The 12,370-nt window shown below is 35.7% G+C and overlaps 1 protein-coding gene across 2 annotated transcripts in view; it reads left to right on the forward strand.

Annotated features, from left to right (window-relative positions):
• Positions 1-11,173: 11,173 nt before the first annotated feature.
• cdk17 (cyclin dependent kinase 17) overlaps positions 11,174-12,370 on the forward strand; it is a 52,075-nt gene continuing 50,878 nt past the window's right edge. The window contains exon 1 of one of the 2 annotated variants that reach the window (XM_084111460.1): positions 11,174-11,466. The gene's annotated coding sequence lies outside the window, so the exon portion shown is untranslated. The remainder of the gene's footprint in view (positions 11,467-12,370) is intronic. The other variant, XM_084111459.1, reaches the window with a different exon arrangement.

Genomic DNA, 12,370 nt, shown 5'->3' on the forward strand with positions numbered 1-12,370 from the left:
TCAAGTGAATCAGCCTTTTCGAGCTCCTTTTATAGAGGTTAGCCACACCCGTCTCGGCGGGAAGTGGCAAGGAGGGCGCGAAGCGCCCTCATTGGCCTGACGTCACTTCAGGCCTCGCTCGATAGGCTTATGCAGTTGCCGCAGAACAGCCAATGAGCGAGCAAGCTGTCTCGCCATAGCTGTGTACTGCTGCAACGCGCTTTATATATATGGAAAATTAAGGATAATTTTTTGCTTCAGTATTTCGTGAAAAAAGAGTTTTTCCCGTAGCGTTTTTACAAAAAACGCAGTACGAGAGGACTCTCGTAAGAGAACCATTATAAGAACGCTTAATGTGGCAGATTAGAATGTCCCCTTATTATGTCGAAATAACGAGCTATTATGTCGATACTAGGCTACTGTGTCCACCGTGGTCTCCTTTTTGATCAGCGGAAACGATTTTTGCTTGTTTGGGATCTGACTGTCCAGCGTATTTGAAAAAGTTAAGCAAACTTTCCTGTCTTTTTGACATTTTTCCTCTGAGTGAAACGATCGAGGCTAACAGCAATCTCAACTCGTAGGCTACAACAAGCGCGCAAGTCATGTGTCAAAAACATTGAACACTACACAAACAGTCATTTTATTTTCATTTAGGCAATTAATTTTAGTGACACAGGAGGTGCCGGATCCAATAAAAAAGGTTCCGGATCCAATGTCGGAGGTGACGGAACATGTTCCGGCTTAAATTAAGCCCTGGTATTGTGCCACCCTAACATTTTTGCTGGCCCCCTCACAACAATCCACTTCACGAAAGTAGACTGAATTCAAATCTCCCTTGCCCAAACTCGACTGATCAGCTAACGTTTAACCGTTGTGGGCGCGAGTAAACAGCGGAAATGAATTTGAATCTGCGTCATCGCGCGCGCGCACTCACACACACACACACACAAAGCCCTGAATGTGAAGCAACGGCGATTTGGAAAAATATTCATAAAATATACATGAAATTATGGGAGAATAAAATAATGAAATAATGATCAAAATGAGTATACTGTAGCCTATGTAGGGTACTGTATGTACAAATACTATTATTTAACCTTAAAAAAACTCACTTTAACCCCCACATGCTTAATAATCTGTAAGGAAAACATATTGAATAGATGCTGATTTCCACAGTTATACCTTCTTTGTTTTCTAATTTCACAGAAAAAATCTGTAAAATATTACTTAATAATTTCTGTAAAATTACACATAACTCTGTAAAAATACAGAAAAGTTCCTTTTAAAAAACGTAAAATTGCTGTAAAACCAAAATACAAGCAATTACCTGTAAATTTAACAATGGACCTTTAAATTACAGCAAATGCCTTTTATTTTACAGATATTTGCTGTATAATGACAAAACGGTAAAATTCTGTAAAAAAATACAGACAATTACCTGTAAAATTACACTTTTTTCTTTTTACAGTGTATCTATCTATCTATCTATCTATCTATCTATCTATCTATCTATCTATCTATCTGTCTGTCTTTCTGTCTGCCATTGTTTTGTGTTGTTTAGCAATTCTAAAAATGCCTTTAAATAAAATGTATGTAGTACAATTACTTTTTCATTTATCTAAAAACTATTTTTTTTTTCATTGTCCTAAGAATTTATGTGGTATTACACAACAACGGTTCAGTAGTTCATGCCTCTTTGAAAAATAATCAAAAAAGCTTTGAAATTCTAAACACATCATGTGTCATTTTTCATGCTGTTTTGTGTTTGTACTAATATTCAATACAAAGTCATTTTTATCATGAACAATAGTAAATGTTTATCAATATTCATTAAACAAAACAGTTTTAAATACCACATATAAGTCTATTTAATACCTCATTTAATACTACTTTTTTTTTATTTTTTTACTTTGTCTGTGATATTTCATATTTCCTCACATAAAGCTTACATGTCTTAAAGTGATTTGTGGGTTTCTGACATAAACTTAAAGTGTGAGTTACCCCACATTCACCAGTGCCTTAGTTTCAGTAATGTTTATGGTAATTATATTTTGCAAGACATGGCAGAAAGATTTCTTCTTTCTTTCTGTCTTTCTTCTTCTTTTTTGGTTATGAATTCCTGTAAGTAGGCTATTAAACTATTTTTGGAAAGATATTACAATAATCTTTGCATAAGTGCAATCAGACAAATGAGTCACACAGTGAGGTAACGAGTAGATGAACAAAATTTTTTTTTGTCTTGCGGTCTGTGGTGTCAGTGTGTGATTGTGAGCATGTTTTGTGCAGTTTGTGTTGGTCTTTGTCACACGTTCAATTTAAATAAATAAAATATAACAATATATCAATTGCAAAGTGAGCTTCTCATTGCATGCACCAGTTTAAATTTCAATTACTGTATTCTCAAATAACAAAGTAAATGACTAAATAATTTCCAGAACATCTATATTAACATGGTACGTCCTCATATACGAGTCAATATATATATATTGGCACCCCTGGTAAATATAATCAAAGTTGGCTGTAAAAATAAATCTGCATTGTTTATCCTTTTGATCTTTCATTAAAAAAATTCACAAAAATCTAACCTTTCATTGAAGTAAAAGAATTGAAAGTGGGGTGGGGGGGGGGGGGGGGGGGGAATCACATTTTGAAATAAATGCTTTTCTCCAAAACACATTGGCCATAACCATTGGCTCCCTTTTATTAAATACTTTTTGCAACCTCCTTTTGCCAAGATATCAGCTCTGAGTTTTCTCCTATAATGCCTGATGAGTTTGGAGAACACCTGACAAGAGATCAGAGACCATGCATCTCTCCAGATCCTTCAGATCCCCAGCTCCATGCTGGTGCTTCTTCTCTTCAGTTTTCTATAGGGTTCAGGTCAGGGAACTGGGATGGTCATGGCAGAAGCTTCATTTTGTGCTCCGTAACACATTTTTGTGTTGATTTTGATGTTTGTTTTGGATCATTGTCCTGATGGAAGATCCAACCACGGCCCATTCTAAGATTTCTAGCAGAAGCCGTCAGGTTTTATTTACCAGTTTAATGTAAATAACATTCAGGTTTTATTTAATTTTTCCAGTGAAAAATGAACCTAGGGGTAATTAACACATGGTTACCGAGTTGATCGTTCCCTGCGATGCGTTTTCATGAAAATCGAATGTATAGAGTTTTATCTATTATCTAACAGATTAGCTCATAACACTAGTATGTGGGGCACAGAGTAAGTAAAAGTAAATCGCTAGTTAATACCACACTGAAAAAAATTTGGAGTAGGATTTACTTAAAAAAAGCTAGACAACTTTTTCCACTCAGAAAATGCTAGTAAAATTACAAAGATTTGCCAAGTAAAAACCTAAACATATTTATCAGTAGCTTTAATTAGAAATCTTTACGTTAAATTTACTTGGAATATGGAATTAAGTAAACTTTACTTAACCTAGTTAAGTGAAAGTAACAAAGAAAATAAGCAATTTTAACTTGGCTAGTTAAAGGTTGATTAATATTGATTTAGTTGAAATTTCCTTTGCATTACATTTGACTCAAACAATAATATTGAATTATACCAGTCATTTATAGTATGTGCTTTACTTAGATTATCTAAGTAATTTATACTACATCATGTCAGATGTTAAGCATCATGTGAATGCAAAGACCTCAATACTTGGTAGACAATACACAATGACGGTAACATTTGATGGATCATTTTTGTGTTTGAATGTGTCATTTTGAGCAGAAAATTTACTCGAAATGTCACAAAATGGCAAGTTACTAATCCTGACAACAAAAGCAATGATAAAACAGTGTAAATACAGCTGGAAACCAGTGAAAAATGAACCTCATTAATTATTCAAGGTCCAGTGCATGATGGGAACCCCAGTATCAGAAAAGTTGAGTAATTTTTACTTAATTTTATTGAGTTGATATTTACACTTTCATTTAATTTAATTTTTTTCATTAAGTACTGATATGGAATTTACTTAGTTTTTTTAATTCTTGCCTGAACTAAATTTTTCATGTAAATTACATTGCTTTTTTTTCAGTAGTATTTACTTCACCAAAAAATCATTTTTTACAGTGCACTAACAAGGCTCAAAATAGCCTCACACTAACACGGTAGCATAATGAGGGTCCCTACATGCAAACCGAAGCATTGAGAACTTTGTAAGTGTACAGACAGTTTAATAAGATACTTTATAAAGACAGTACATTACACGTTTGCAGACAGGCGTCATCAACTATTAACTAGCGATTTACTTTTACTTACTCTGTGCCCCATATACTAGTGTTATGAGCTCTGTTTTTAAAGATAAAACTCTATACATTCGATTTTCATGAAAACGCATCGCAGGGAACGATCGACTCGGTAACCATGTGTTAATTACCCCTAGGTTCATTTTTCACTGGATTTGTCCTTTAATTTCTTTCAAAAAAAAAAGAAAGAAAAAATGACTGACCCCAAACTTTTTTTTTTATTTCTATTTTAAATAAATGCTGTTCTTTTTTTAAACTTTTTATTCATCAATGAAAACTGAAAAAGTATCACAGGTTATAAAAAAAATATTAAGCAGCACAACCATTTCCAACACTGATAATAAATCAGCATATGATGAGCCTGATGAGACACACACACCAACAATTTGTCCTCTTTTGAACTCTGTCTCCCATTATGTTGCGTGGATTGTAATATTTTACGTACAGCTGTGCTATTGCTCTGCTAAGGAAATTTCACACAAAAGGAAATTTCCACTCTGTCTATAGGTATCTTAGCAACTATAAGGTGTGAGTCAGAAGTCCAGTTACACAAGTGGACATGATCATAAGCAGTTCCCCAACTTTCCCCATATACATTTCTCCATGTGACATCATGCAACAGGGATGGATTTTTTTAAGATTTGTTAATACTTTAAGCCTTAAAGTATTAACAAATCTTTAAAAAAATTCCATCCAGAAATTAGCCTACAGGTGAGAAATATTCACTGAAGTAAAAAGGTGACAACTTGCCCCAGTTTCCTCTATAAAGTAAGACTCTTTACTCTTTGAAAGCTGTTGTTAGCCAAAACTATCAGGACATAGGAAACACAATCACTTACCAGAGATGAAAAATAAAACATCAATGAACCCAAAATTAAGTAAATGAATTATTATTGATTGTTTTTAAATCAAGTTTATGAGGATCAACCCTATAACATTTTGGTTACCAAATCAACCGTTAAAGGGATAGTTCACCCAAAAATTTAAAATCTGTCATTACTTACTCACCCTCAAGTTGTTCCAAACCTGTATGAGTTTCTTTGTTCTGTTGAACACAAATAAGATATTTTAAAGAATGTTGGTAACCAGTTAACAGCACCCATTGACTTAGTAGGGGAAAAAAATACTATGTGGAAGTCAAAATTCTTCAACGAATCTCCTTTTGTGTTCAACAGAACAAAGAAACTCATACAGGTTTGGAGCAACTTGTGGGTGAGTAAATTATGACAAAATTGTAATTTTTGGGTGAACTACATTGGTGTAACTTGCGGGTGGGGCATGTCCCCACCACTTTTGAAACATCCACCAGAAAAGAGGAAAAACAAACGGAAAACGAATCTGCTGTACCTTTTCATTTTTCTAACTCTTTAAGTACCTCACATGTCCCTTGTGAAGATTTTATTATTGATTGCATTTTATGTTGCAGTGAGTAAAGGTGCGGTCACATTTTTGAATTTCGTGAAATTACACAGGCAAAAAAGTCCATTGACCATTGTCAGCAGTGTAGTGACGTAATGTATGAAGCACAGCTCACACGGGAGTCACTTTCAAGCAGCTTTCTGTTGGTCAAATCTAGTGAATTCCAGTGACCAACTTGGTCCCCAGGGACGTGCACAGACATTTTGAGGGGCAGGGGCTCAAGTGAAATAAAGGGCACTTCTCATAATTATTATTATTTATTTATTTTTAAACAAAAAAGTATATATATTAACGCAACTCTGACTTCCTTTAAAAAAAAATTAATTTAAAAAGTTAATTAATTTTATCTTCCTCAAACTCACACAATTGTTTCATTTTCAAAAGATGTCTACAAAATAATCAGTTCACACAGAAACCATGGTCTCCTTAGTATTCACTAGGTTTATAGAGCAGCAAAGGAAACCATTCCACAATGTGCATGTTTTGAAAACATTTTCTATGCTACTAGTTTCAAGTATATATTTAGAATAACCTAAATAACTGCATCAAGCAGAGGGGCGTGTTTTACTAATAATTTGTTTATTTTTGCACAAGGCACTACATCATTTTAATTATTTTGGTGTTATCAGAATACATAACACTTTAAAATCAACACAAATATTCACTCTAAACTATTTTGTTACAGATAGCAAAATCTGCTAATTTATTAATTACTCATAAATAAAAAGTTAATTTATAAATATTGCTATTTTTAATGTTTAATGTTAACTTATTTCTACTCAGTTTTATTTATTAATGTACCAGATGCAGTTACTCAGGGTGCACGTGCCTATCACGTCTATGTGTGCATAGGCACGTCTATGTGTGCACGTGCCTGTTGGTCCCATATGACAAACGAAATTGCTGATCGTGTGGATTCTTATTGAAATGACTGGAATTCACCAGTGAACATTCACAGAACAACAGATAATTTTACTGCACCTTAATACTGTTTCTGGGTCGAAGCCTCTACTTCTACTTCCTCTATCTTGTTTCTGGTGAGAATACTCAACAACCATTTATGAACACTGTTGATTCAAGTCACACATTTAATCTTTTCAAAAGCCATAGTGTACATTACAGTCTCCAGTCTAACAGCATCCCAGACTTCAACATTTTATGATTCAAAATAGCTCAATAACTAACCATCAGAGATTTCGGTATAGAGATAAAGGTTAGGATCATAATTTTCAGGAATATTACAGCACAATGAGCGCATATTAGCACTGTTTGTTTGTTTTTTGGCATCTGATAGAGCTTTTGGACTTGGAAACAGTGATGTCAGATTTACCATCGGACTGAAACACAAATGTTTTAAAGTTAAGTGACGATGGACATTTTTAATTAGTCAAAATTAATTTTTTTACATTGATCTATTTCGTGGAACTATTATGTGTTTCCATGCATTTTGTTGAAATGTCTTTTCTTGTATAGCCTATTGTATATACATGATATGTATATTCATGTTGATTATTCATGTTGCTTATGCATTATACTTTTTTGTGTATTTATTGATATTAATCTATAGTTAGCTTTTTTTCCCCATGTGCATGGAAGTGTAATGAAATATGTAATAAACAATTCTTATTTTGTATTTGGTTCAATTTGTTTATTATAATAGAAGTCAAAGGTAACCATAGTAACAACATGAAATAAAAAAAAAAAAAAAAAAAAAAAAAAAAATTGGTTCCTGGAGGCACCCAAAGTGGTTCCACACACAGTGCCTAATATAAGAGTTCCTCAGGAAACTAGTGTGGTTCTTCAGAGAACCACCCATTTTTAAAGGGTGCCTAGAGGATCTACAGACGGTTCCGCCGGTGTGGCAAAGTGAAGAACCCCAAAAGGTTCCTCCAGGCACCTTTTATTTTTACAGTGCACAGTCTTCACTCGGACGCGCGCTTCTATCCGTTGTGGAGAGTGGAGAGACTCTCTATTCATTCCGGTGAAATTACAAAACAAAATGCACACAAACGTGTCCCTGGCTGATATACAACCACTGATAAACATAATCGGTTTTGATAAAAAAAAAAAAAAAAAAAAAAACCTTTACGAGTGCGGATTGGAACCCAGAATCAGCTGACACGCTTGGCAAAAGTTCTACCATTGAAAACACGATTAAAATAGTCGGATCTATGCATTTATTCCATAGACTGTAAAAAAATATGGACGTAGTGTCCGTGACGTCACCCGTAGGTTTCTGAAGAGCATTTTTGAAGCCTAAAGTGGGCGGAGCCGGCCGTCGCCATCTTGGCCTTGCGTCACTCCCGGATAACAGAAAATAGACAAACAGGCGGGGCGTGAGTGGAGCTGAGGAGCCTGGCCTGGCTATCTGAAATCTCCTAGCTCGACGTGATCGAGTTAGCTGATGATGTAAAGCCAATTAAACGTTCATATTTTTGCCCTTCGTAATATTATAATAGTTAAAAGACATGGCTACAACAAGTGAGACTGTGTATTACTTCGAGAGTGTTTGTGTGTGACAGTGATTTATGTGCATACAGTATGTCCGTCACTCTTTCATGGTCCGTCAGCGCGGCATTGCTCAAGTTCGTAGAGAGCTTATTCAGTCCATTTTAAATTCTGATTTTGGCCGTCTCTCAAATGGGTTAAACCATAGATATATTGCCTATGAAGTTCAAGTAAATGCGCTAGAAAATCCGCGCTCATTCATGTGCATTTATTGCATGGACGGAGAAAGCGCCGACGCCTGCATGATTTCATCTGACGGTACATAAGCATATTATAATCCATCTGTTCCGTGAGAGCAGAACGAACGAGCATTTATTGACGTTTTAAATTTGAAAACCCCAAAAAGCAACGAAATTGTCAGACATCCATTAGTGCAGGTTCACGGAGGAAAACAACTGAAATACAGCGCTGGTTGTTCTCTCGAACGATAACGACGGAATCCAAAGACGTGGGCTTTGTACCCAAGTATTAAATTGTATGAAATAATCCCGAAAAAAGCACAAACACTGCAGAGATGGCAAGTTCAGCAGCTAACATTTGCTGAGGTGAAGTGACGGCTGGTAACAGCAGACAAACGGCTAGCATTGACATCAGCGACAACCCACCTGTCACTCAAGTGGCCACTGGCCACACCCTTAAATTTAAATATTAATCAACTAAACGGACGAGTTATAAAATAATTCACCCCCCTCACAGTTGTTATGAAGGGCAAAATTAGCTGTATAGACCAAAGCCACATAGAGATCCAGGCTGTAAACATATTTTTTTCTGCTGTAAAGTTGGTAATTTTAACATGAGGGAGATACAGATTTGACTCACTTCTGCAGCCAGGCCAAGCGGCCAGTCAATGAATTGCAGTTTAACTCACTTCCGTGTTGGTTTCAAGAGAGAGACGGGGAGGTTGCCGCTTGATTTATTCACGTGAAAATTCTCACCACTAACTCAACATATGATAATTAGACCTCATTAAACGACAAATTAAACCCAATGTCATAGGCGGAAATCGCGGGGGGGTCGGGGGGGTCGTATGGGTCAGACTCAGGACCCCCCCCCCCCCCCCCATCTGAGGGTTGTCCCCTCCTAAAAATATAATTAAAATATGTGTATTGTAAATAATATAATGATATATATTTAAAATAATTGTTTAAGTAGTAAAACAATAAAAATGCAAACGGGGCAACAACAAAAAAAAGTTTTAACATTTTGAGTCCCCCTCCCTTGCCCCACAGTGCTTTGGTCCACTGCCTGCTCCCCTTTTACCTCATCACAAACATAGTGGGAGAGAACAAGGTTTTTCAGTTGTGAAACTCCAGTAAGTCAAGGCTATTTTATTCACTTTAAACCTCGGATGAAGTGATTATTTTTTCTTTAATACAGATTATGCTGCGTCATTAATAAATCATGACAATTTTTAATTTTCATAACCAATGTACTTTTGTCACCGATGTAGTCCGCCTCGCTATGTTGGAGATTATAACCTTGTTTTATACAGTCTGTGCGTTTACCGCGATTGTTTAAAACCGTTCCCTCACACACACCCATAAAGTGTACGCATACACTATGTGTAACGTTATCTTGTAGAATAGATTAACTGTTAGACAAGTGCGGGTGCACATTTAGATTTTCACGCTTTCACTGTGTGATTTAGTCAGTTTATATCATTTAATATAGTTAATCTAATATAATATCACACAAAGAGTGCAGTTTTTCTCCAGATATTAACATGATAATAAATGTGATTTAATAAATTGATAAATGAAAAGTTTACTTTTAGACACCATATTGCCAACGAAAATAGTTGAAAACTAAGCATGTATTTGCGTCTCTGAGAAACACACGAGGTATTTCCTTACTGAATCATGAATCAGCTTTTTGAACGAATCAATTGAATCTCAATGACTCACTCATTAACAATGAATTGCTGCCACCTACTGGCGGTTTTAATTTCACATTTAAATGATCTTTTCATGGTTTAAATCATTTTATATATCAATATTCAACGTTTTATGTTTTAAACAAAACATTATTTATGTCTGTGTAAAAGCATCTAAATGCCATTTCAAATGCAGCTTCTGTGTTTCCTCTCCATTGCAAAGATTTTGTTGATACTTATTTAATTTGATTGGTAACAGCCCTATTGTGTCTTATTATTATAATTAAATTTAATTAAATGTATGAAATTGACACAAAAGATTATGCATGCATATAATTAGGTTTAAAAATACATTTATAAAGGTAAAAATGCCAATGAAGGTAAAAGTCTATTGAAACTTATTGGAAAAATGATTTCTGTCACTGCTGTGAACTGACCGCCACACAGAATATAAGAAAATCAAAAACTTTAGGAGTCAGCTGTCCATGGCAGTCCTAAACATGCCAAGTTACCATCACAATAACACACTCAGCAAAATATTGTCTAATTATCGTTATCGATAAAATCCATGAAAATATAGAGATCATTTTTTTTTGTCAATTTCGCACACCAATGAAGAATATTTTTGTCAATTTAGTCAGCTTTAGAGAGAAACTTTGAGAAGAAGGATAATGGCACGGTCTCCATGCTAGCTACACTAATAGTAGTAAGGCTTTCCTCTGTGAAAGTACAATTTTGCCTGTATTATTGGTGTCCCCTTCAAAAATTGCTGTTGAGGAAAGTTATGTTAATTGTCCCCCCCCAACATTTAGATGAAATTTACGCCCCAAATCGATCTCTGGACATCGTAATGTTATTGTACATACATCTGATGTATTAGCATTGTGTTTTTATTAAACATTTTTATTTATTAGTAAGCTACAGGACATCGTCTTTCAAAACATGACCTGCGCGAAAGAGAGAAAAAATGAATGCGCCTCTGTCCCCAGCACATTTCAAACCAAACTGACGCCCAACACGCCCAACACGAGAGCAGATGTTTCATAGCGCCCATTATACAGCAGGTGGCGCTGTTCGTCAAGTTACAGATCAGTGCGATGTTCAAATAATTGTGCAAGAAGGTTTTCCTCTTCCTCCGATGTCACCCCTAGGCGGAGGCGTCAGTAGACGGGCAGCAGCAGCACCCCTCCCGGCCTCGAGCACTGTACGCTCCAGGGAAACAAACGCTCGCCATACTGAACCACAAGCGAAGCTCCTCCGACCCGTTCCGCTGAGGATTTTAGCTCAAGTTTGACCGATATAGCTCGGGTGAGGCTGTGTGTTTTTCGTCGGAAAGGCGCTTGTGTGTTGGCGGAGAGTGGAAACACGGCATCCGGCCTCCGAGAAGCAGGCGAGGGCAGGGACTCGCGTCCGAACAACGTTTACCGTCTCTGGTAAGTAAGTGTGGCGTTGCGTTTCTTGCAACGGGCATTTTCGCTTAAACGGAAGGTAACGTTAGACGTGACGCTAATACGATGTTTGTCACTTGTGTTTATCAAACAAAACTGCCATGTTTTGAGGAGTGTTTCGGTCGAGTAATCTGATTAAATGTTGTTTAATCGACGGTTGTTTTGTCAACACGAACTATATGTCGTGTGTTTAAACGTTGTTGTTGTTGGTTTAGCTATAAAAGGAAAGCACAACCGTTGCTTATAAGTGTTTATTTAAGCTTTGACTAGTACCGAATTCCACCACCTGGTCAAATAACAGTCTTGACAGTCTTTGTAGATTTGTTTTTGTAGTTTTGTTTTACGTCTGTCTCTCTACAAATCTACAATCATAATACTGAAATTCAATTGTTGTGTTGAATAATCATTTATTTAAAGCTTTTCATTTGAACCAGTTGTTATGCGTGTCAATGCACTACCAAGACTGGTAGAATACCTTAACCCATTTAATCCCATATTTGTCCATTTAAATTTCATTTTCTTCCCCGGTAAAAGTTAGTGATTACTTGTTATTTTTGGTGAAACTTCGCTTAATTTGGACACACGCACTTTTTTATTTTACTTTTTAATTTAAAATAACACTTTAAAACACACATTTACAATGAGTATATATCAGCTACTTATTCAGAAAGGTAATAAGAGTGATCATTGGCATGTTTACTCTGTACTCGAATGATTTATGAGTGTCTAAGTAATTTAATATCAGAACCTATTGCAGATGTTTCATCTGTAACATGACATACAAATGAAATGAAGACAGTATGAAGGCTATTTATACTTGACAATCTGTTTAAAATGCACTTTTAGACCCTATTAATGTCAATATTTAACATTATTATTCACTTTTTCA

Source organism: Abramis brama (assembly GCF_963993115.1).
Source record: "Abramis brama genome assembly, chromosome: 4".
Lineage (NCBI taxonomy): Eukaryota > Metazoa > Chordata > Actinopteri > Cypriniformes > Leuciscidae > Abramis > Abramis brama.